Below are 27,490 nucleotides of genomic sequence, written 5' to 3'. Positions count from 1 at the left end.
GGTTCCTGCAGGAGGATGTGATTGGCTTGTTTGAATAATTCCATGGATAAGCAGGAGCTGCACCTACTCTGTTTGTTAAGGAGAATTGTTTGGCTAGGGTGCCTTATCCATAGGAGCAGAATTAGGTGGGGAACTTGTGATTAGGCCAGATGAGGCCCTCCCAATTTCACTGAATGTCAAGATGGCATATAATATTAGACTGTGATTTAAAACTTTACACCATAGCAGTTTTCTTCTCTCCAGTACTCTGATTTGCAAACTTTAACTGCCTTGGTCTCCAAATTCTTAATTCCTTGTCTTCAATTCATGGGATGAATCAAGCTCCATCTTTGTTCCCCTTCCCCGTACCATAACCTGGGAACCATCTCAAGGCAGGAAACTAGGAAAATTGTAAGGCTCATTTCATTTTTTCCCTTCTCTCAGGGATCGTCTTTTATTGCCTGATTTACAAGATCTTGAAAAGTGTTGTTCTATATATTTCGTTCAGTTTTGTTTTTTTTTCAAATAGGAAAGAAAATCTGGCCCTTGTTACTTCATCTTGATTAGAAGCTAAAGCCCTGAATGAGTTTCAAGCATATATTGCCTATATACCCACAGTCTAAAACTAAAAGGAACTGCAAACAAATCATGAACTGTACATCACAGGTTAGTTTTGTTTTTTGGTTTTTTGTAGTGTTATGAAAGTAACAATTCTGAAATTATTTCACGTGGATTTAGGAAATGAGTAAATACATTAATGTTGTTAAGAATGAAAAAGGGAGACAGAAAATTGTGGGAAAAAGGAGACAGAAATATTGAATGGGGAAGAAAATAGTGATGAAATCATGCTTTTTAATGAATTTTTTCCTCCTATACTACATATTCCCTTTCAGATCAATAATTTCACTTCTACAGAAACATCTATCTCTAAAGCAGAACGCAAGGCAAATAATTGCCAGTGCTACTGAAGACACATATAAAAATGAAGGGAGGTAAAACCATATGAAATTGCCATCCACCATCTCTGTCTGCTTAAAAGGCCTAGAAATGAAGATATCCCATTCAAAATAAGCAAACCTAATGACCATATCCTGGTTTCTACATACAATTACACACTCTAAGGAACCATCATGGCTACTGGAAAAATGGTTAATTCCAGGATTGGGGTAAGGAAACTACAAGATAAACCTAGAACACCATATTACGTCCAAAGTAGGGAAAGGCTCAAAAATAATGAGGGCATTCCAAAAGAACACAGGGGACTATTTCAAGAAGCTAATACTTGCCGTATATGGAACCTTTTGAACATACTCCATTAAAATTTAAATAACTCATTGAATAAAATAAGAACCCATGCATATTGATAATAAACAAGTAAGGGTAACAAAAAATTTTTAACACAGAATGCCAGCAAATAAATGTGGAAAAAATAAAAGAGTTAGATAATCACCATTTTGCAACTATCATAGTATAATTAATTCAGGTAAGAATCATCAATATATGCTAAAACAATGGGTGAAAAATTGAAGAGAAATAGAGTATTTAGATAGTCTAAAATTAACTCCTTACTGATTGGTTATGAACTGCAAAGGGAAAAATTGCAACTTTATAGTGGAGAAGCCTAGTATACTGGACACCATTGTAACCAAGGTGAAATCACTAACATCATATTCTTCTGATATGATGTCTGAGAAGATCACAGCATCAATTACATTGTAACCCTTTCAAAAGATTCATAACCTGCATCTCATCACTGGGAAACTCACAATAAAGGCCAATTCCCAAAACAATTGCCTTGGATTCACTGAAAGGGAAGAAAGAAAGAAAGAGAGAAAGAGAAAGAGAGAAAGAGAGAGAGAGAGGGAACGCGAGAGAGCAAGAGAGCAAGAGGGAGAGAGGGAGGGAAAGCAGGTAGGAGAGAAAGGGAGTGGGAGGGAGGGTAAAAAATGAATAAAAAATGACTGAGGAACGGTTCTAGAATAAAGGAAAGTAAAAAAGACATGGCAACTAAATGCAAAGTGTGATCCTTGATTGAATTTTGGCTCAGGAAAAAAATAACATAAAAACATTATTGGGACATTCTACCATGGACTATACTTAATGGTACAATGATAAAAATTTGCTTTTATCAACTGTAACAAATATTCCACACCAATGCAATAGGATGGTAAATAGGAATCTTGTATTTTATGCGTGATTGTTCTGTAAACCTACCACTTCTTTAATAAAGAAAAAAATAAAAGGGTACCTGAAAATAAAACAAACATATTGGAACAATATGAAATTCCAATATGCATAGTATATTCAATTACATTGAGTTAGCATTATCTTTCATGCAGATGATTAATATACTATGATTTTATAAGAGAATATCCTCGTTCTTAGAAAATACCCACTGAAGTATTTTGGGGTAAAGAAGTATAATGTCTGAAACAGTTCATGAAAAAAATTATAATGTGGATAGATGTATAGATAGATAATGGATAAAGAGATAGGTAGATATAAATAGACATAAATATAGGTAGATGCAGAGTGATAAATCAATTGTGGCAAAACGTAAATAATTGATGTCTGATTGAAAGATATGCAGAAGTTTCTTGCGCTATTCTTGTAAACCTTCTGAAAGAAAATAACTTAAAAATAAGTATTTAAAAATGAAATTTATAATTTGAATTTTAGAAATTCAGCTAATGTTTCTCCCAATTATTCTAAATTTAAAAAGGCTTATAGATAATAAAAACTTTAATGACGAAAATTACCCTGATGCCTTCCTTAAATTTCCCATTTTAAAATTATAAAACAAAAAGGAAAAATAAGCTTAAGATGGAATTAAAATAATTCTATTATTCATTACCATATTTTCTGAACTGAATACTTTAATAGCAATATAAAGTTCTCTTCATAATCACAATACACTTATCTAGGACACAATTTAAAAGTGGCTTACAGTTTTATATAAATAAACAATCTTTAATTTAAATCAACAAGTATATAGCAAAAACTATCAAGAGCAACCAGTTCTTGGGAAGTGGATTTGGCTCAACTGAGAGCATCCACCTACCATATGGGAGGTCCAGGGTTCATATTCAGGGCCTTCTGACCCGTGTGGTGAGCTGGCCCATGTGCAGTGCTGATGCACATAAGAAGTGCCGTGCCATGCAGGTTCCCTGTGTAGGGGTGTCCCCCGTGTAGGGGAGCCCCACGCACTAGCAGTGCGCCCCGCATGGAGAGCCGCCCTACATGAAAAAAGTGCAGCCTGCCCAGGAGTGGTGCTGCACACATGGAGAGCTGACGCAGCAAGATGATGCAACAAAAAGAGACACAGATTCCCAGTGCCACTGACAAGAATGCAAGTGGACACAGAAGAACACACAGTGAGTGGACACAGAAAGCAGGCAACAGGCGGGGGGTAGTGGGGGGAAGGGGAGAGAAATAAATCTTTTAAAAAAAGAGCTAACAGTTCTTTAAGCTCCTAGAAAAATTAAAAAAATAGAAACAGAACCTATTCTCAAGGAGTTTATAATTTTATCAAGAATTTTTGCATGCACAAATCAAAAAGTAAAATAAGTGGCATATGATTTAGTGAACAAATGGTAAGTCCAGTGGAAATATACTGCAAGTCACATATGTAATTTTAGATTTTCTAGTAGCTATATTTTTAAAAATTAAAAATAAATATTTCAAGTTAATTTCAGTAATGTTTTATTTTGTCCAATATACCCAAAATAATATCATTTTGACATGCAATTGATATAAAAAATTATTTGAGATATTTTACATTCTATTTTATATTAAATCTCAGAATTCTAGGGTATCTTTTACACTTAGAGCACATTTCAATCCAAACTAGTAACAATTCAAGAACTCAATAGGGAAGTGGATGTGGCTCAAGCAGTTGGGCACCGACCTACCACACGGGAGGTCCTGGGTTTGGTTCCGGCTGCCTCCTAAAGAAGATGAACAAGACATTGAACTGATACAAAGAAGAAAGTGCAAAACAATGTAGGCTGGGGAGAAATAAATAAAATAAATCTTTAAAAAAAAAAGACCTCAATAGACACATGTGACAAATGGTTATCATTTTGCACAGGACAAGTATAGACAATGGTAGGAGAATTTTTCCCATTTATATAGTACAATGGGAGTGTGTGGCTTAGAAACTGCATCCATGTGACCCTTTTGTAAATTTGACAAAAATTCCCCTGGTTTCACTATACTATGGATAAAAATGAATTTCTATTATTGCAATTACTCAAACCTGGTGAGTTTGCTGTTCTCCCCTGCACTTCATGAGACTATGATCTGTTGCAAAATTCCCTTTCATCACAAGTATTTTTTCAGAATCTGCAGTCTTGCTTGTGTTTACAACCAAATCATTCATCAACCTTGGATGAAAAGACACTTGAGCACACACCCATCACTGTAAAAAGTTGCATCTTCCCAGTCCATCCCGAATTTGCAGTTTAACCTCAGAGATGGCACTGCATTCCAGTCACAACTCATGCCAGTATTCAGGCTCAAAATGTAAAAAATGACCCTCTCCCAAATCTGTCTCCATGAAAATAGTCCCTTCACTTCCTACCCAAAGCACCTCTCAAGAGACAACCTGTTACCCTCTATAATATTTGTTTCTAGCTTCCAAGTCCCATGCACAAAACTTCCTCAGACTTCCTGCAGGCCAAAACAAAAGCCCTCATACCAATGAACCCATGAAATCAGACTCTTCTTAGGCCTGTCCTATCCATTTTCACAAGATGCCTAGTCATGCCTAAGACTACAGTGGACCCCATTCAGTTTGAAGCTGAAACTCCTGTGATATAAAGGTTCTACATGCAAGTTAAGATAACTCAAATGTAGAGATACACAGAATTATACCTTACTTTACATAGTAGATGTTTTCCTGAAACTTTTATGTAAATTGAATATTTGTAAATTAACTCTTATTTAAAATAGATTATAAAATGGTAAGTGTTGGGTACCTGGGAGATCCTTCTCTTATTTTCCAGATGAGAAAAGTTCTGTCCACTATGAACCTGCATGCATGAGATACATATAGGCTCCTCTATTTTTCTGTATAACTTCAGGTCTTCCATCTTCTGGTTTAGTGGGCTTTCATTACATCAGTTAAACAGGGAAATTTGCTATTTTAAAGATTCATACTGTATTTCAAAAGGGAAGTGATGGATGGGTTCCTATGGTATATCATTTAATGGGCAGAAAAAACAAAAACAAAAACAAAATCTAGAGACAGGAATTAAGAGCCTGAATATAAATCCGTCACAAATTGGTTACACTCTGTATTATACAAGGTACAGAGCACAGTGACTCTGTTCATGTGTGCATTTTTGTCTCATCCAGTCGTGGTTGAGGATTAACAAAAAAATCATAAACATGAGCTCTCTTGACATTTAAAAAATAATTATATGTATTTTCTTAATATGTTAGTGGAAAAGACATTTCCTTGCTTTCAGGTTGCTTATGGAGAGACAAAAAGACAACATGGAAGGAAACCTGGAAGCAGAGATACCTAACCTGAGGCATTAAGTATGGGTAGGAATTATCTAGGAAAAAGGTAATAAGGGGATTGGGGGGTAAAGATTATAGAGGTGAAGAGTCAGAAGGAAAAATAGGTCAGAAAAACAAAGATGAGAAAGCACATGCTTAGGGAACTGAAGAGTTTCTGGGCGGAAGTGCCAAGAGATGAGGCAGGTGAGGTAAGTGTGAGCCAGATCTGGAAAAGCTTTGAAGAATGTTAAAATATTAATGATTTGAACTTTATCCTAAGGGGAATGGAAAATATTGAAGAGGCTGTGAGCAGCTTTTGACAAGATCTGATTTGTATTCCAGAAAGATTATGTGCCTGCAGAGTTGAAACATGCATCAGAAGAAGAGAGATCTATTAGTTAGCAATCGCAGTAATTCCACAGGCAAAAGATAAATATGTGATCTAGGGTGGTGTTAATGGAGACTGGTAAGAGCAGAAGGGACAGGTTTAACCAGAAGAAGAGGTAGAAATGACAGGATTTGTGACTGATTCAAGGTCAAAGCAGGGGCGAATACTACACTGCATGAGCAAAGCATAGAGGAAAGAACCAGCATGTGAAGCAATGTCTCATTCACATCTGATTCCTTGCTGCATAGAAGACTGTCATGTATGACATAGTGTGAAACAAATATCTGATGAATGGATGGATGAATATAGATTTGGTGACTGACTAAATGAACTCATCAATTAAAAAGCAGGAAACTTGAGGAAAGAGGGTTAAAACAAAGAATAAACTTTTCTAAAGAAGACAAAAGCTCAATTTGAACAATTAAAAATTCCTATATTGGTTAAAATTTCTGTGAGCTCTGAATTATTTGTTTGAGGGATTTAAGTAAAGGAAATGGTAAAGTTTTGACTCAATGAGTTGGTTGCTAAAAGGAAACCACATACATACACACACACACCAGTAAACAAAAAGTAAATCATACAAGAAGAGCACATGAACTATTTGAAAAATAATAGAAAAAGTCTGAAGCAGGATCAGGATAAAAAACTAGAGATAGCCAGTATCTTCCATAGGCAAGAATAGACTGAAACCATCATAAAAACATCCCACTTGAGAATACAAGTCCCAATGATATATAAAAAAAGAAAAACACAACCAGTGACTCTTAGGAGACCTCATAGTTTGTCATCAAAAGTTGGTACTGTCAGTTCTTCATGGGTGTAGTGTGACCTGCCATCATTCCAGTTTTTTAACCATAACATCAACTATCAAAACAAAAAAAAAATTAGCTATCAGCTTCATTGCCCCTTACTTGGCATATAGCCCTCTTGGCCCTCTATCTGCTCCCCCCACATCCCTTTTTTTTAAATTCGAAGCCCAAAAAAGTAGAGCTTTCATCAGGTGGAGCTTGGTTTTAAGCCAGTTTTCTCTAATGCTTTCCCCAGATAACCTCACTTATCACTGGCTTCATTTACTCTTCCACAAATCACAGTTTCTATACCACTTAGTTCAAATAATCAGGCCTCATTTTTGCTCTAATTCTTAGTTTCAGTCCCAGTTTTCTGCCTAGTCTCCCATTTCCATCATTAAAATGAAAGGCTACCTTATTTTTTTATGTAGTTCAGTCTTTGGTTTGAAATTTTGTACCAGGAACATCATTTTGTTGGTTGGAAGTCCTATTTTTGAACCAAATTCTCAGATAACAATTGCATTTAGATGTCAGAATATCAACATCTTAAGTGACCATATTTATATCCTTTCTACTCATTAAAATGCCCCAGTTTAAAATCTTGGACCTCTGGTGACCATGGTTGCCTAAACCATAACTGGATGTTGCTGTTACCTATTGATTCTATCACTAACCACTCTTTTCTACTCCTAGAGACTTCTCATCAAATCTAAGTAACTGATATGTACAAACTACCGATGAAAAAATTCAAAAGTATTATCACAACCAAAAGTTTCTATATTGCAGCCAATATACTAGCAGAAAGGTAGCCCCCCAAAAATATAGAACAGTTCCACTACTAGAATATATATGGAGGAAAAAACAGAATTCTTATGCGAATGGATGATGAGCTGAATAACAAGCTGGGTGGACAAAAGTCAAATAAAACTTCAAATATAAGTAATGGCTATAGTATTATGCAGAAGAACAGCAACTGAAAGACTACTCTGGCATTCGGTCAGGATGTTTTCTCCTTTTTAGAGCGAAGTAATTTGATTCCTTGAGGAAAACTTGAAGAAGTACAAATAGTAAGTTTAATATATTTTATCAGTGGCCATCCGTCAAAGGACAGTCTTTGTGTAGATGTCATGAGGAAAGAAATGTTGATTATAGAGTGGTCCTGGGCATTTTATCACCAATCACAAACATGGATCAATAAGGAGCCTCATCTTTTACTCTAAAGGCCTATTTACATTTGTACATCTATATGTAAATGTATATGTATATATATAGTAGTGGTTTTCAACTAGGGTGATTTTTTTCCCTCAGGGGACATTTGGCAATGTCTGGGAATATTTTTGGTTGTCTTAGCTGGGGTACACTACAGTCATCTAGTTAGTAGAGGCCAGGGGTACTGCTAAATATTCGATATCACACAACAAAACATTATCTAGCCCAAAATATTAATACTGCTGAGGTACAGAAACCCTGATATAGAAATATCAAACTTTACATACAGGCAGTCCTCACTTTGCATAGTACTATGTTCATTGAGATTTTATCTCAATACAGAATGAGGACACAGTTCCAACATGCATGAGATTCAGTCAACATGATACCATGCAAAGCAAGGATTGCCTTTATTTAGTTGTCAGTTAAAGCTGAACTATCCATGATATAGTGGGGAGAAAGAAAAAAAATTTTTAGAGACAGATATTTTCCTTAGCCTATTGTTCCCACATCCAATAAATTGTCAAACCCTTTTAACTCTATTCCTGCTATATTTACCACATCCATCTCCTCATTCATATTCTCAGTGTGACATCCTTAAGGTATGCCTTTCTTTTATCTCTCATAGACTACCAAGATAGTCTCATAACTAGACAAAGAATCTGCACCATATAATCCATTTTAAGCATATTTAATAAAACTTATTTACTAATAAATTACTTTTTTTAAAGCACAACTCTGATCATGTAAATTCCTCACTAATCCTTGTTCAAAAACCTCTAATACTTCCCCATTTTCTACTGAATAACCTGATCACAATGCACTCTAATTTTATTTCTCAACATTCTACGTGACTAATATCCCACCTGAGCAGGATTACTGTACTTCATTATGTGGTTACACCCTGTGCTTTCCAATCTCCTTGCCTTTGCCCACAATGCTCACTCACTCTAAAATCTCTCCCCTTATCCTGTAACCTGTCTTACAATGTTGCCTTTTCTACAATCTGTTTCTCAAATTCCTTGAGAGAGAGAATTTTAAGGAAAATTTTTTAAAAATCTTACTTACAGGTAATGATTCTCAAATGCCAGTCTATAAACATGTTGTCAGTGACAAAGTTTTCTTCTGTCTATGATAAAATGAGATAAAGAATAATGTGGTGAACTTCTTATAAATGTAAATTTATTCAGCTTAACCAATTGCCTGATATTATGTCTATCCCAATTTTTATATTTAAATACCCTGATCCTTAATGAAATTTTGGTTAAAAAAAGATATTAGCTAAGTTTTAAAAATAAAAAAAAATCCTTCCTTAGCATATATAAGAGTTGTTAAACTTACGTTTGTCAAATCAATTTTCCAGGGAAATTTTATTGGTCTGTGAAATCCAAAAGTCGCATATCACTTTTTGACTTATATTACTTATTGATCAAATTGTTTTTCCCCCTTTTAAAAATCTTTTTCCATTATGGATATTAGGCAGCTATCATTATTCCATGAGATTGTTTACATTAGTTCTACATAAACTATAAAGCAGCCAGATGCTTGCATCTCACTCTTGATGGTTAACTGTGATGGACATTGTAATGTGTTGCCCAGCTCTCCCTTCCAAGAGTACTTGTTAAACAAACTGCTGGGAGTGCTCTTGGCAAACAGCCTTCAGCAGTCAGTCCCTTCAGGGATTTCCCCCACTACAGAGAGAACCTTCACCCTTTCTTGACAGCTCACATCCAATGACTAACATACCATCTTTGGAACTCTTTGAAGGAATATTCCAGTTCCAGAGTTTTCATTGGATCAGCCAAGATGGTTGCTATGTCTGCTTCATGGTTAGGTTTCTCCTCCAGCCTTCTCCTGCTTCTTTCCTCTTCATTCAACATGTATAGACCCCCTGGACATTCCTATAAAATCCAAAACTCTAATCTCAGACATTCCAATAAACTCCTGAACATTAAATTCCATTTCAGAGTTTGTTTCCTATGAAACCCATCCTGCTTCATCAACTTTTTGAAATCTGTAACTATATTCTTAGTCTTTGTATCCCTCTAAGAGTCTGACACTATTTTCTTGAATTTAGTAGTTACCTGAAGAAGTAAGAGAGGTTAAGGTATACCCTCTTGCTTGAACTCAAAATAACTCTCTTGAGAAGGGAAAAAAAGACTAAAAGATAATAAACACATTATTTATGTTTCTTTCACTGTTACTATATCATAAAAAGTCTACCTCAGCATTGGAAAAGTTTTGTTAGATTTATAAGCTGACATGAGAAATATAATCCAAACATCAAAATTGCATGACGACTACTTAAAAATGTTCATGGATCTCAGAGAACAGAAAGACTGTAGCACTCAAAAAGAAAATTAGTAGGATGGATGACTCATACAAAACTTACACAGGACAGAGATTAGGGCAACCTGGGAAGCATGGCAAAAGGTAATGTACAATCTCCTCAGTGAGCCACCATCAGAATGAATCAGCTGCTTTTCTGGTTCTGGGAGTACTTCTCTTAAAAATAAAACTCCAGGGAAAAATTGTTTGGTTGTCCTGGCTTGGGTCTCTTGCTCAAAAGATGGTAGCATACCTGGATTGACAGTCCTTCTAGGACTACATGCAAAAGGAGAGGATGTACTTCCTCAAGTGACAGCTGAAGTGCTAGTGTGCAGATATACAGTATACAGTGATGAATTTTTCTACTTTATACCCATCTACCAGATGGCATAGGCAAAAAACATCCTGAGACTCTTGACCTTAGTATGAATAAAGGCTGTGTTGTAGCAGTCATCGTCCAGTAAATGTAGCCAAAATGTTCTATAGTTTCACGTATGTAGGGATGCTAAATAAGTGGAAATATAAACCTACCATATGTAAAGCAAACCTACGAAAGTAAAGGAAGGGCAAGTTGCTTGAATTATTGAGATCATTGCTCAAGTTTTTTCTTTTTGATAATTAATGTTATTTTTACAATAATGATGCAAGATTTACATCATATATGATTTTGGATGGATTAAGTGGCTGACTAATATGAGATTACTTTCTTATTCTTCTAAAGTTAACTTTACTCTTATATGCCTTGTTCCTTATTTTATTGAATTTATTTAAATACTTCTGTGGGAGGATTGCCAGATACTCTAGTTTCAGTTAAATATAAATTCCAGTTAAATTTGAACTTCTGATAAGCAACAATGTTTTAATAAAAGCAGTCCCAAATATTGCATGGTACATACCTATACTAAAAATTATTCATTATTTTTTAATTGGGTATCCTACCTTTGTCCTCCTAAATCTAGCTATCCTACTTTATGGTGTACACCTGATACTTTTGCCTATATTTCCCTCATTTTCCTTACTGCTGGTAACCAGACTCCTCTTTTTCTTCAGAAAACTACCTTTCTCACCATTAGTAAATCTGTTGTAGGTGGAACTGACCCACTTCCCCCAGATGCATATCCAAGCTTTACCAATCAGAACACTGAAAACAACATGGGCATGTGACCCTGGTCAAGGCAATGGGAGCCAGACCTGATTCTTTTACTCTAGATGTGAGAAATGGGGAGTTTTTTGTTTTTATCTTTTAAATCATTGCTTAGCTGGTAGGTTATAATTCCTGGGGCCGTAGAGGGCCAGCGTATGGAGAGAGCCTGCCTAAGAATCATAGCAACATAGAATAAAGCAGACTGATTGAGAAAAAAAGGTGGCATTCTGATGACATTTTGAGCCCTGAGTCCAGCTAAGCATGATGAGGTTCACTTTGGACTTTTCATATGAGCACCAATACAGCCAATTCATTTTGTTTTTTGTTTTTTGTTATATAAACTAGTTGCACTTAGATTTGTGCCACCTGCAGTTAAAAGTCCCTTCTTAAAAAAAACAATTGAGTCAGAAAAGGCATAAATACAATTAAATTGCTAAATAGAAAATCAGACCCAAGTAAAGGAGGATGAAATAAATAAACCAATCCTAACAGTTAGGTCACAATACAATGTCTCCTATGTATATGTACAATACTGATAGTTTATGAGATGATTTTTAAGCAGTACACAATTTTTTAAGCTTAATATTTAGGGTGAGTGCCTGCTTCCCATGTATGAGGTCCCAGGTTCAATCCACAGTACCTCCTAAAAAACAAACAAATAAACAAACAAAAAACTAGTTCTCATTGTAGAACAGGTGTAGTTCAGTGGTTGAGCACCTGCTTCCTATGTACAATGTCCTGGGTTCAATCCCTGGTACCTCCTAAAATAAATAAAGCCAACAATCAAATCCAAGTGTTCTTTAAATTACATTTTATAAAGTAAAAAATGATATTAAAATTAGAATATAAATTATTGGTCTGGAAGTAAATGGCAAATATCATGAAAGTAAAATGTCAAATTTTAAAAGCATTGAGGTAATGCTTTTGAAATTTAAAAATGTAATTGAGCATCAGATTTTGCTCTGAGTATCCTAGTAATAGGGGTGAGGGAGGGGTAGGAGAAGAAATAAGTTTTATAAATCTCATCAGAGAAGAGGACTTCTGGACAGCCTATTTTCTGCAATTAACCGTCATAAGAAATTTCTCATATAGTACTTTCATGGAGAGACTATTAACTTACTTTACGTAATGAACATAGTCTCAAAAACAGTTTTAGAGCCAATATTAAAGTGATTTTTTTTTCATATAACAATCTTCTAAATAGTCAAGAGTTTTAAAAATTTAACAGTGCATTTAGTTCTATGAGAGGCTGTTAATATGGTATAACCATGCAGCCTTCCAGGGATCTAATTTAAGCCAAAAATAAATAGGTTACCTAGGGATTTAGATGGAGAGAATTTCCATTGAAATTCTAAATCCTGTGTTTCTTACTGGGTTTTGTGAGTAGCTGAATAGTAAAGAATTAGGGTTTATGCAGTTTGTCCTGGTTTTAGAATACTGGTGTTCTCTATTGCTAATTGAGGACAGATTCATATGCTGTGAAAATGAAGCAAACAAAAGACAACTATTATTGATAACAAAAAGAAAAGGCTTTTTGTAATTCAAAGAATTCTGTAACAACTACAATTAGAAGTCTTCTCATAATAGGTAAGATATAAGCATAATGTCCCTCAGAACAGAATGTAAATTATTAGCTAACCACTTTAGTAGGCCTTTTGAATTAGGAATTATAAGAATAGAAGTTGTAGAGTATAAAATTAAGAATTTAAATGCTGAAGAAAGAACAAGTAATCTAATGGAACAAAAGCAATAGGCAATTGAGAGAAAGATCAGAGAGAGTAGGACTTGTAAAGCATATGTTTGGAAAGAAATTAAATATCTTAAGGAAGAGAAAAATGATAAAAAATTAAACCTATGATAGGAAAATATCCAGAAAATAATGCTCCTTGGGACAATGTTTTGTTATACTAAGGAAGCAGAAAGAGTAAATTGTTTGCTATTTTTAGGTATGAAAGTTTTAGTTATAGCCTTGGTTTAAAAAAATACTTCTGAAAACTAAGATTAAAAAATTTCCTGCACTGTTTTGGTAGTGAGTTAGTTGAAGAAATTCTTACTACAGAGAAATGAACAACAAAAGCAGTTATCCTTTTAGGTCTTAGTTCCAGATAATTTTGAACATAAAAAAAGTTAGTTTTTTTTCTTTTCCTTCTATAGATATTTGCCACAAAATGCGTTAATTTTTAAAAAGACAAATTATTTCATTACCAGCTAATATTACTTCTGAGAAAACTGAGAAGGGAATTAGGGGCAAATTATTAGCATAAGAGACCACGAGAAGTACCTTTCTTACCACATTTCACATAATAACTGATATTCAAAACTGTCATTTATGTCAATGATTGCATTTTTCAATGATTGCATTTTAAACCCTTGACTTAGAAAAATCCCTGTCATATAGTTAATTGTACACTGTAAATTTCTCTCCTTACCTATACTGACAAAACGCCTCTTCTCTGTCCCTACCCCATCTTGCTTAGAAAACAGAAAGATTGTTCTATATAGACAATACCACCTCTTGGCTATTACCTCTCTTTCTTCACACTCAGTGAGACAATTCATTTTACTTATCACTTAGAGTCTTGGTAATTCAAAAGAAATAAACATTAAAAAGTCCAGAAATATATATGTGTGTGTGTGTGTTCATTTTTCCTTAAGAAGTTGACAAATTTTTTTTATTAATACATATTTTGATGATAAATAAAATGTTCAAAATAAATAGCTTCTAAGTCTTTAGTGTTGCATACTTTGCAGCAGATAGACCTTTTTAATATAATATCATGTAATTCCTAGACAATCCAGAAATCTTATTGAATGTACTTCAAGCATTAAGTCATTGTCATTTTCTAAAGAAAATTTATTCTTTGCTTATGAGTTTGTTATGTATCAGGAATGCAAATGAAAGGAAAAAGGATTGGAGAGGAAGCTGTTACCCGGACAAAGATCTTCTAATGAAGATAAGGAGAATTTCTGAAGAACTTACCTGGCTGTAAAAGATGACTTACATTTATATCCAAATGGGTGAGAACAGAAGTCTCAGTCATAATTCAAAGATTTACCATTGAAAGACATAAGAATTTTTAGCAGGAAAGGAGATAGAGAGCCATAAGGAATCTGGAGTCGTTTCCTAGATCTCTAAATAATCCTCCCTTTGTCTATCACTCTCTTTCTTTTAGCTTCTTCTATTGTTAACCAACAAGTATTTATTGAGAATAAGTGTTAGGCAGTGGGTGATAATATACATAGAAAAATACACATATATGGAAACATATACATATAAAAATATAGACACATCCCCTTAGAAACTAAGGAGGAAACAAGTAAGTACAAATAAGTTTAATTAATATTAAGCCATAATGGTATTACATGCAGGTTGCATTGTAGGCAACTCATCTGGGAAATAAAACTTGAACTGATTATTTAAGGTAAAGCTTGCCAGACAGACAAAATTAAGGAGACAGGAGAGAGGACATTCCAAGCCAAGGGAATGTGGTGTGAGGAAACGACATTAGGGAACTACAAGTACTGATGGAATCTAGAGTTTGTGGGCTTAGGGGTAGGAAGTAAGAGAGAAGTTACCAAAAAATAAGGTTGAAAATATGAAAAAGGATAGATTTTGAAAAGCCTTACCTTTAAAGAATTAGAGTTTAATTCTTATTCTGTAAGGAATGAGGAGTCTCTGAAGAATTTTTTTTAATAGGGAGGATAAAAAGATCAGATTCTCATTTGCATGCTACCAAAAATGTTCAGAATGAATTGGGGCGGTGACACCAAAAACAGGGGAACTATGAAGGTGGTCAAGGATGGCATGATTTAGGGTATAGGTAGAAGAGATGAAAAATAATATAATTAGTCCAAATAAAAGAGGCAAAATGATAGAACTCAGGTGGAATATATGTTTCTGATGCAGAGACCATAAAGAAAACTGTGTGAATGGTCATATAGGTCACTGAGAAAAACAACATATTGATAGATTGATAGTAGAGAGCTTGCAAAGGAAAAAAAATGTAAAATTCTACCTAAGGTTTAAAAATGTTTTCAGGGATAGAGTAATTAATATGTTATTGGTGAGCTTTGTCACTGAAATGTTGGGGGTGGAAACAAGCTTACATTGTTTGATGAGTCAAAAAGAAAAGAAAAAACAGAGACAATGAGTGTAGATTCCTTTTTAGAAGCCTGGTTGTGAAGAGAAGAAATACTGGTTAGTTCCTAAAGTGTCAAGCTAAAAAGTCACCTAAACAGGCAAGTCAGAGATACTTGAGCATATTTATATTTTGATCAGAAAGAGCCAATAGAGAAGGAAAGATTAAAAATATGGGAAAGAAAGGGAATAATTGATGAAGCAAGTTTAAGAGAAATATAGAATATACCAAGGCAGGAACCGTTTTGGGAAGGGCAGAGTATAGAGATGTCAGACATAAAGGGGACTTGAGTTACCTTCATTGTCACTTGGAGAATTCCAAGGACAGTCAAAAGATTACTGAATCCCATATTGAGAGAGTGCTAAGTACGGTAGGATAGAGAAGACTGCGAGTTTCTGGGAACTATCTGGAAATTAATTCACTACTGGAAATGAACAAGAAATGGTATATGCAGCTTCACTTACTACGGAAAAATTCTGGTTCAGAAGGTGGGTACTAGTATTTGGGGAGACAGTGATCCAGAAAAGTGGTCATTATAAGAGAATTCAGCAGGAAATAAGAGGATGTTTAGAGTGAGGCATGGAGGAATTGGAATTCCTTGGAAATCTGGGAAATCAGCACCAGAGAAGTCTGATAGAAGAAATCTATTCTTAGACCAATATTCCATAGATGCAAAATCCTTTACAAATATTAGCAGATGAAAGTCAGCAGTATATAAGAAGGATTAGTGAATCATGATCAAGTGGGGTTTATCTTAGGAATACAAGGCTATTTCAACATTTAAAAAATCAATTGATGTAATTTACCATATTAACAGACAAAAAAGTAGAAACCATATGATCATATTTAATAGATTAAAAGAGTGTATTTGACAGATTTTAACCTCCATTCATGAGAAAAAACTCACAGCAAACAGCAGATAAAAGAGACAAATCTGAAAAAGGGCATCTACATCATAATTAATGGGCAAAAATCAAAGAAATAGAAAACAAAAATATAGAGAGAAAATCAATGAATCCAAAGATGGTTTCTTTTTTTTTTTAATTTATTAAAGTATATCATACATACATAAACATACATAAACAATAAGTGTAATAGTGGTGAACTTACAAAACAAACATACATAACATCATACAGGGACCTGTATCATCCTACCAACAATACCTTGCATTGTTGTGAAACATTTTAACAAATGATTAAAGAGAACAACCTACCAAAATATTACTACCAACCAAAGTATCTTACATTTGATGTATTCTTCCTTCAACCCATCCTATTATTATTATTATTATTTTATATCATTTATATATGAACATTCATAATAAGTGTATAGTAAAAGTTGTGAACTTACAAAGCAAACATTCATAACATCATACAGGGGCCACATACATCAACCCACTTCTAACACCTTGCAGTGTTGTGAGGCATTTGTTACAAATGATGAAAGAACATCACCAAAATCTTACTACTAAATATAGTCCTGATCTTACATTTGGTGTATTTTCCCCCAACCCACCCTATTATTATTTTTAAAATATATTTTTATGACAGAAATTATTAAACTTACAAAAGGATCATGCACATGTGCAGGATTCCCATACAACACCCCTCTGTCAACATACTACACCATAGTGAAACATTTGTTACAGATTATGAGATAATATCATCAGACTATTACCAGTTCCATAGCATAAATTTGGCACTTTTTTCATACTCCACCATTATCAACACAGTACATCTTTAGCTTAGATGCATGAATATTATGTTATCACTGTTAACCACAGTCCATAGGTCACTTCAGTTGTATTTTTCCCATACTTCCCCACATTCACACCACCCTGCAATAGTGAGGTACATCTGCTCTATCTCAGAAAGGACAGTCTTGCAACTGTACCATCAACCACAATTTTCATCCAACTTTGGGTATACCATGTTATTCAGTCCCAAGATTATTCTTTAGCTTTCTTTCAATTGGCATTTACATCTATAGACTACCCTTTTCAGATACATTCCTATTTATAAACCAGCTGTCACTCACTATGTGTTGCCATCAACACTATACATTTCCACATGTTTACAAAAAAGTTAATAAAAACTTCTACATACATTGGGAAGCAGATGTGGCTCAAACGATAGAGCATCCACCTACCATATGGAGGACCCAGGGTTCAAACCCAGGGCCTCCAGGCCCATGTGGTGAGCTGGCCCACGCTCAGCACTACCGCATGCAAGGAGTGTCGTGCCATGCAAGGGTGTCCCCCGCATAGGAGAGCCCCATGTGCAAGGAGTGTGCCCAGCATTGAGCTGTCGTCTGCATGAAAAAAGGGCAGCCCATCCAGGAATGGCATCCCTCACACAGAGAGCTGATGCAGCAAGATGATGCAACAAAAAGAGACTCAGATTCCCAGTACCACTGAGAATGCAAGTGGACAGAGAAGAACACACAGCAAATGGACACAGAGAGCAGACAACAGGGTGGGGTCAGGGAGGAAGCAGAGAGACATAAATAAAAATAAAAATCTTAAAAAAAACAAAAAACTTCTATATACATTAAACATTAGTAGTCCATCTCAGTCCTCCTCTTATCTCTTTTAAGAATCCATCACCTACCACCAGGTCTTAAAGATATTTTCCTACATTTTCTTCTAGAAGCTTTGTGGTTCTTGCTTTTATATTTAGGTTTTTGATCCATTTTGAGTTAATTTTTGTATAAGGTGTGAGACAGGGGTCCTCTTTCCTTCTTTTGGCTATGGATATCAAGTTCTCTCAGCATCATTTGTTGAATGGACTGTTCTGTCCAAGCTGGGTGGGTTTGACAGGCTTGTCAAATATCACTTGACCATAGATGTGAAGGTCTGTTTCTTAACCATCAGTTTGGTTCCCTTGGTCTATGTGTCTGTCTTTATGCCAGTACCATGCTGAATTAACCACTGTAGCACAGTCATATGACTTAAAGTCCAGAAGTGAGAGTCCTCCAACTTCAATTTTCCTTAAGATGTTTCTGGCTATTTGGGACTCCTTACCCTTCCAAATAAATTTGATAATCATGTTTGCCATTTATTTTAAAAATGGTGGTGGAATTTTTATTGGATTTACATTGACTCTGTATACCAATTTGGGCAGAACTGACATCTTAATGAGATTTAGTCTTCCAATCCATGAGCATGGAATTTTCTTCCAGTGATTTAAGTCTTTTTTGATTTCTTTTAACAATGAGTTGTAGTTTTCGGAATACAAGTGCTTTACATCATTGATTCAGTTTATTCACAAATATTTGATTCTTTTAGTTGCTACTGTAAATGGAATTTTTTTTCCTGACTTCCTCCTTAGAGGGTATATTATCAGTGTCTTTTAAAGTCTATTTCATCTAAGTATAGGTACTCTGCCTTTTTGCCTGTTTGTTTGATTTTTGTTACTAATGTATAGAATATCTTTTCCTAGCCTTTCATTTTCAATCTACTGAAATCTTTGGGTCTAAGGTGAGTCTCTTGCAGACAGCATATAGATGGCTCATACTTTCTTATCAATTCTGCCAGTCTGTATCTCTTGATTGGGGAGTTTAATCCATTAACAGTCAATGTTATTACTATAGAGGTAGTTCTTATCTCACACATTTTGACCTTTGGGTTTTATCTGTCATATTTTATTCTCACCACTCTTTTGAGATTTTCAGTTACTTTTACTGGTACAATCGTCATTTCTAGACTGTCTTCCAAGCCTCTCTCTTCTGTGTTTTCTTTTCAGATGTAGTACACCCTTTGCATTTCCTACAAAGTCAGTCTCTTGGTTAAAAACTCCCTCAGTTTCCGTTTATCTATGAATATTCTAAACGCACTCTCATTTTTGAAAGACAATCTTGTTGGATATAAGATTCTTGGCTGGAAGTTTTTCTCTTGCAGTATCTTAAATATATCATAGCACTGTCCTCTTGCCTCCATGGTTTATGAGAAATTGGCATTTACTCTTATGGAGTATCCCTTATATTGTCTTTCTCTTGCTGCTTTCAGAATTCTCTTTGTGTTTGGCATCTGACATTCTGATTAGTATGTCTCAGAGTTGGTCTGTTCAGATTTATTCAGATGGGAGTATGTTGTGCTTCTTGAAAATGGATACCCCTATTCTTCAATAGGACTGGGAAGTTTTCTACCATTATTTCTTCAGATATTCCTTCTGCCCTTTTTCCCTTCTCTTCTTTTTCTGGGACACCCATGACACATATGTTTGCATGTCTCTTGCTATCTTTCAGTTCCCTGAGAACTTGTTCAATTCTTTCCATTCTTTCCTTCATCAGTTTTTTTGTATGTTCTCTATCAGAGGCCATTTCTTCAAGCTTACCAATCCTTTCTTCTGCCCCCTCAAATCTGCTATTATATGACTCCAGTGTATTTTTAATTTCATTTATTGTGTCTTTCATTCTCATAAGATTTGCTATTTTTCTATGTATGCTTTCAAATTCTTCTTCGTGCTCATCCAATATCTTTTTAATATCCTTAATCTCTTTAGCCATCTCATTGAATTTATTAAGCAGATTTGTTAGAACATCTCTGATTACTTGTCTCAACTCCTTTATGTCATCTGGATGCTTTATCTGGTTCCTTTAACTGGGCCACAGCTTCCTGTTTCTTGGTGTGGATTATAATTTTTGTTGGTGTCTTGGCATCTGGCTTACTAGATGCATTTATTCTGGGTGCAGTTTCTCTCTTTAGTTTAGGGCTTTTTTGTCTTTTCACCCTTGCTGGTTGTATAGTAGGAATCAAGGATGTAGTTGGTGCTGTAAGCTGTGGAGGCTTAAGCTGCCCACATTACCCAAGAGACAGGTGAAACATCCCCCCAATTTTCTCCTTTGCCAGGGGTAGAGACAGAACCACAGCCATGTGTAATAATCCAAGTCATGCAGGCCTAAAGTCTAATTGCCTGGAGATACTGATGAAGCTTCGTGTCCCCTCCTCCCCTGACTGGGGTGGTGTGGGCAGCAGTCTATGCCATAGAGTTTCAAAAAGACTGCAGTTACCCTGGTAGACTTCTGGCTACTCAGGCTGTGTCAACTGAATGTACCTGTATTTACCGAAAGAGACTGGTGCAGGGTCTGCCAATCTCTTCCCTGCTAGAGGTTGTGCTGAAGCCTAGGCTAAGGCTGTAGGCCAATCTGTATGAAACCGTCTGGTCCCTGCTGTCACTGTGATTTTCAATCAGCCGGCCTTCCCCTCATGCCTGGAATGGAATCAAAATGGCTGCTACCAGCATCTTTCTGACCTGGACAGGTTAAAACTTTAGCTGTTCTTAGGTTTATACTTCTGCCAGCCAAATTTACTAATTAGTAGCTAAAGTTGGTGGCCAACCAATTCTCTCTCTCATTTTTGGGAAATGAAACTTCCAACTCCAGCCACAGAACACCTCCCAAGTCGGCTTGTACTGCCAGAGTAGGGTGATCACCAGCCTCTCAGGCATGGCCTGTATTTTTCAGGAGAGGCTGGGGCAGGTACCCACAGCTTCTTCCCTGCCAGAGGTGGGGCTGGAGCTTAGGCTAGAGCTGCAATCTGATCTGGATGGATTTTCAATCAGTCCCACTTCCCCTCATGCAGAGGTGGAGTTAAAATGGCTGCTACCAGCCTCTTTCTGACTTGGACAGATTCAAACTTTAGCTGTTCTTAGAGTTACACTTTAGCCAGCTGAGTTTACTAATCATTAGCTGAAGTTGGTGCCCAACTGTCTTTTCCTCCCCTATTTTTGGGATACAGTGCTTCCAATTCTAGCCACAGAATAGCTCCAGAGATGGCTTGTGCCACCACTGGAGGATGGACACTGGCCCTCCAAGGTATGGAGTGCTCTACTTACAAATCTTCTCTGCAAATGGGCTGCTTCCTCCTTCCATTCTTTTCAAGAATACTGTAGGATGCTCTTCTGGTCTCCTGGAGCCCCCAAACAGGTGTTTTAGGTAGCTCTGGGTGATAACTAATTGCCCTGTAGCATGAAGTGGCTCTAGGAGTTCCTGACTCTGCTGCCATCTTGCTGGCTGTTAGATGGTTTCTTTTTCAAAGGGGCCAATCTTTTTTTTTTTTAAGATGTACCAGGGATCGAATCCAAGATCTCGTAAATTGGAAGCGAGTACTCAACCACTGAGCTACACCCACTCCCCAAAAGGACAAATAAATTAATGGCCCTTAATTTTTTTTTAAATTTTGTTATTCCTAAATTATTAAAAAAACACTTTTTAATGTACACTACATGGTTGAATATACTCCATAATTCTAAAACTTGATTTAATACTGTTTTGCATTATAGCTTTTTTCTTTCTCATTTTCTTTTCTCTTAATACTTAAAAAAAATACTTTAGATTATATAAATATTATCTAAAAAAATTTAGGGGTACAGTATAGTTTAAAGCCTTTTATTTTGAAAAACTTTTAAAAGGTTAGAAGATTTGGTTTCAAAGTTCTTAAGTTTAGAAATACAAATTTTTATAGGAAACACATTTTATCATTTTGGTCTTCAAAATCACATACTGATGGATTCATTTCCATATGACCACTTCAAAATATTCTTTGGATAACATAAGTTTTTGTTGTTGTTTTGTTTTTTGTTTTTCTGAAAAGCAGTAACTTTCTCCTAGTTAAAAATCACCTTTACCTTGAAGGGACATGTTAGATGTATGCCTCTTTTATTCCGTCTTCAAAATATCTCCTGACAGCTATTTGTTGTCACAGAAAAGATCAACACACTCAGAATAGCTTTTATTTAAAAAAAAAAAAAAAAAGTGTAACATCCTTAAGTTCAATGACTCAACTTACAAGTTAACTTTATAAGAATATGATTCAAAATTTACGAGATAACCAGTGAATTTCCTTGTAATAAAAGATCTTCATGATCATTTCCATCTCATTAAAAAGTGTATAAAATATTATAATCAATAATTCATTAGTTTAGCAATCCAGGATCAAATTAAGAATTTGGTTTCTGGCTATCTCAGTCCTACAATTACCAAAGATAGATTCTTTCAGAACGGTCACAGAATATTCCCAAGTATCATGCTGTACTTTGAGGCAGGAATTTATAGACTAGAGTTTTTCATTCTTACTGGTTAATTTGTTCAATGCCATCTCAAAGTCATTGAATTCCTTCTATCTCTATCATTGATGGCAAAAATCTATGCTGTTACGTAGAACAAGGGTCAGTAAACTTTTTCTCTAAAGAGTCAGAGTTAATATTTGAGGCATTAGGTCATACAGTCTATGTCATAACTACTCATCTCCTCTGTTGTGGCACAGAAGGAGTTACAGAAAATACATAAAGCAGTGGGCATCACTGTGTCCAATAAAACTATGTTCATAATAACAGGCAACAGACTAGATTAAGGCCTGGCTGCAGTTTGCCAACCTCTGCCCTAAAATCTTGTTCTCAGCAGGAACTAGATCCTAATAACCAGAGGGAATAATATAATTCTGTTTCTTTGCTAGTTTTCTATCTTGAAATATGAATGATTTTCACTACTTCTTGGCTCATCAGTGCCAGATAACCAATTTCAAATAACTCAGCTTCTCTGAATATCTGTTACCTATGACCACCTTCAAGATAACAAATTTTAGAATCACCTAGGGTTCCCAGCTGCAAACAACAGAAACCAATCATGCTAACTAAATAAGAGGAATTTATTGAAGCATACTGTGGAGCTTATAGGCCTGTTCGTTTCTCAAGGATAGGTCAGCTCTCCTAGACTATCTTCCCATTTTACCTGATATCACATTAGTTCACTGCATTAAATAACATCATGCTGAAATGACCTGAAAAGCATAGTTACAAATATCCTAAGTGCTTTGGTCAAATCAATAAAGGACCAGGGGAGATACAGAGCACCAAATTCCTCAGAGAAGTTTCAGGGGGTCTAGTGTTTAGAGGCAGGTAAAAACTTACCTTCAAGATGAATGGCACTTAATTAGTCCTTCCACGCTTTTTCAGTAAGGATGAGGTGTGGGGAAGCAGAATTGGCCCAGTGATTAGGGTATCCGTCTACCACATGGGAGGTCCACAGTTCAAACCCCGGGCCTCATTGACCTGTGTGGAGCTGGCCCATGCGCAGTGCTGATGCGCGCAAGGAGTGCTGTTCCACGCAGGGGTGTCCCCCGCATAGGGGAGCCCCACGCATAAGGAGTGCACCCTGTAAGGAGAGCCGCCCATCGCAAAAGAAAGTACAGCCTGCCCAGGAATGGTGCCGCACACACACGGCATGCTGACACAACATGACACAACAAAAAGAAACACCGATTCCCGTGTGGCTGACAACAACAGAAGCGGAAAAAGACGAAGACACAACAAATAGAACCAGAGAACAGTCAACGGGGGAGGGAGGAAGGGGGAAAGGGGTGAGAAATAAATAAAGAAATGAATCTTTAAAAAAAAAAAGAATGAGGTGTGTTGGGCCTCTTTGGATGGTAGCATATATAACAGTCCCTTGTTTCAACCTATTTATCCAATGATCACAAAACTGCTATCTTGAGTATATCTGACAGCAAAAGAGGTTCTCCGAAAAGCTCAGATTAAGGTAGAAGTGGCCAGTCATTGTCCTTTATGATAAGGCAAAATCTAATGGTGCTTGGAGAGCCCAAGGAAGATTGGGATATTGAGCGGACCTGCATTAAAACAGGAAATTATGACAGGGAGACAAATTCTTCTTATGTGTATCTGAACATTATAATGTGCAAGCAGGTAGATACCATCATTATGTAGGAACTGAGTCAATATGCCAAGATCTTTTGATGGTTATTAGAGTTTTGTTCATTGATTCAAAATCCCAGTCTAACTGAACAAATCATAAACATACAATAGTTTCAGTATGAAGAGTATCAAGATGAAAAAAAGTACCAATATTCCACTGTATATATCTTCATATTTTAAAGGAGGAGAAATAGAGATAGTAATGTGTCAAAATGTAATTTAATTTTTTTAATATATATTTTTATTAGAGAAGTTGTGAGCTTACAAAACAATCATGCATAAAGTGCAGAATTCCCATATATCATCCCTCCACCAATAGCTTATATTGTTGTGGAACATTTGTTACAGGTTATGAAAGAATATCATCAGGGAAGCAGATGTGGCTCAACTGATAGAGCATCCACTTGTCATATAGGAGGTCCAGGGTTTAAACCCAGGGCCTCCTGACCTGTGTGGTGAGCTGGCCCATGCACAGTGCTGCCGTGCGCAAGGAGTGCCATGCCATGCAGTGGTGTCCCCATGAGCAAGGAGTGCACGATGCAAGAGAGCCGCCCCACAAGAAAAAAGCACAGCCCACCCAGGAGTGGCGCCACACACACAGAGAGCTGACGCAGCAAGATGGCGCAACAAAAGGAGACACAGGTTCCTGGTGCTGCAGAGAATGCAAGCAGACAAAGAGGAACACACAGTAAATGGACACAAGAGAACAGACAATGGGGAGGAGGGGGAAGGGAAGAGAAATAAATAAAACTTTTTTTAAAAAAAGTAAATTGGTAATCCATAAAGAAAACAATTTGTTAAAAAAAAAGAGCATCATCAGACTATTGCCACTAACCATAGCTAGTACACATTTAGCATATTTTTCCATACCCACCTATTATAAACACTATGTATTAGTATTGTGCATTTGTTACAGAAAATGTAACTTAATTTTTAGCTTAGAATATTATCTTAGTCAAGGACCTTTCACTTGCAGGTAATAGAAACCCCTGGAACAATCTTAAGCCAAAAAAAGAAAGTAATATAAGGTGATAGAGTATTTCTCAGTATACAAAAGTAGGAAGTAACTGGGTCTCCTGAGAAACTAAAACTAGGAACTGGAAAGCCAGCAGACATCTAGGCTGTTCTTCATATAACTCCCTCTCTGGGGGTCACATCATCTCTCATTTCTGTTTTTCTGTAAGTATACTTCATTCTGCTTTCTGTCTGCAAATTGCTTTCTCTTCTTTCTATGCATACAGCAAAAGAAGAGTCATCCCACATTCCCTGAGTTTATATGCCCTTAGTTCAAGAAATTTGCATACACTAATATGATTCCCAGATCTCAAGAGACAAATCCAATTGGTACAGCTGCAATTAGGTGTTCATTTCTGGTCCAACCTGGAATGGCCTGAACAGCAAGACCACAAAATATAAACACGTCTATCATAGCTTTGGGGCATAGAATCAGCTTTTACAAAAGAGTAGGCATCTATTACAGGAAAGTAGAGAAGAGCAAAGATGATATGTAGAATCTCTTTATCAGTAAATTATTTGAAAGCTAAAAATGAGCAGAAACTCTGGAAGGGAAAGGTAGAGACATGAAAAAATGAATTTGGAAATGTGATGCATCTTATATTTCTGAAAGAGATACAAGAACTGGGACCTTAGAAGGACAAATACAACTTTATAAATCTATTTTAACAAATAGTATTATACCTGTCCTTGACTTCTTTGCTACCAGATCCTCTTCTCGTCCCTTCTCTGCTCTGTTTTGCGTTGGAGGGGTGGGTTGACCTCTACAAGGTACATTTGCTGCTTCAAAGTCAGCTGGCTTCCAGGACCAATGAGGGGCACTGGCAGGACACTGGAGGAATGGAGAAAGGGAGACAACCGGGAATTTCTCTCCTTCTCTTAGCCTTAAAGAGGGCTCTTTGGCAGTTAATTTCCTAATCCATGGCCCCAGCTTCTACTGAATAGGCCACCTGTGGCTGCAGCTTCTGCCACATAACTGTTTCTACCTTCTCTCTTTGTCCATCCAGCCCCAAAGTGGTTGTCACTTTCTACTGGTGTTAATTTCTGGGTTTGTTCATTATACTCTATTTGGTTTTTTAGCATTCCTATTGCCTGGGGAAAAAATTTTCTGGATTAAAATTTTTTAAATATTTAAAGTAATTTTTGATTTCCTTATTGGACCCTGATGGTAAAATATCCTTGAGGGTTTTTAATGTCAAAGTTTCTCTGAAGTCTCAGACTACTACAGATTTAAAGCTGATGGCAAGAATCTAAACCTAAAGTGAATATAAACATCCAAATCCTCCAAGGACTAAGAAATAATTTGGAATAAAATGTTTTCCACTTATCCCCAGTAGCAAGTAAATCAAGATTGATGACCAAGCAGAGAAAAATAAGTATTGAACTTTGATGAAAGGACAATTTGCATCCAAGTATTATTTTTCCTCACATATTTGTCAGGTATGGCCTTCCTTGCCTTGCTAAACAGTTGCTGAAATCCTTCACTTGCAGTCTGTGCTAAACATCAATAGACTATTCAAAGCTTTTGTAGGAATTAGCAAAAGATATCCCTCTAGGTGCCAGGGTACCCAACTTGGCTAACAGCATGAACTAGATTTCAGCTCATACAAGTCTAGACATTATCATTCAGGATGCTGTGACTACAAAAGAAAAATCACGGATTTTGATCCCTTCCAATTAAAAAAATTACTCTGTTGCTGTCCCTCCCAGATCCCTTTGACCAGTCTATGAACTCCCAGCTGCTGGGAGCATTGGTTGCTAATGACTCAGAGTTGTTCCCTTCTCCAGAGACTTGGCATTGCCTTTGGCTAATGGGAGTCACTATTAGCCTCTGGTGCCTTGGAGTTCTGTACCCCAGAAAAACAAGTCCTTATTCTTAATCTATTCCTTTGGGTATGAACCCATCGTAAATAGGATTTCTGGAATATGTTACTTAAATTGTGGCTTAACTTAATTAGGTTGGGTCTTAATCCAGTTTACTGGAGTCCTCTATAAACAGAATGAAATTCAGACAGACAGACAAATAAAAGCCACAGGGAGCAGACGAAAACCAGAAGTCAATGGAACCTGGTAGAGAGAGAAGATACCATCATATAATTTCCTTGTGATGGAAAAGCCAAGGGACCCCAAAGACTGCAAGTCATCTAGAATATAGTGACCCAGAAAGAGCAAGCCTTCTAGCCTCTGACATCATAAACCAATAAATTGTCGTTGTTAGGTCAACCTATTGTATGTTGTTTCAGCAGCTAGGGAACTAAAACAAAAGGTAACACATTATTTCCCCCAT

The 27,490-nt window shown here is 36.2% G+C and overlaps 1 protein-coding gene across 5 annotated transcripts in view; it reads right to left on the bottom strand.

Moving 5' to 3' along the window:
- Window positions 1-27,490, bottom strand: part of LOC101421259 (hyaluronidase-4-like) — a 108,928-nt gene that overhangs the window by 69,938 nt on the left and 11,500 nt on the right. For 4 of the 5 annotated variants that reach the window (XR_009185875.2, XR_009185877.2, XR_011648844.1 and 1 more), the window contains exons 3-4: window positions 25,888-26,035; window positions 24,408-24,841 (exon numbers count right to left, since the gene is read on the bottom strand). The gene's annotated coding sequence lies outside the window, so the exon portion shown is untranslated. Of the gene's footprint in view, window positions 1-8,937; window positions 8,999-9,615; window positions 9,771-24,407; window positions 24,842-25,887; window positions 26,036-27,490 lie in introns of those variants that run through there. The other variant, XR_009185876.2, reaches the window with a different exon arrangement.

Source organism: Dasypus novemcinctus, chromosome 5 (assembly GCF_030445035.2).
Source record: "Dasypus novemcinctus isolate mDasNov1 chromosome 5, mDasNov1.1.hap2, whole genome shotgun sequence".
Classification (NCBI taxonomy): Eukaryota; Metazoa; Chordata; class Mammalia; order Cingulata; family Dasypodidae; genus Dasypus; species Dasypus novemcinctus.
The sequence above is the reverse complement of the archived record's forward strand: the minus strand, read 5'-3'. Positions and strand labels throughout refer to the sequence as shown.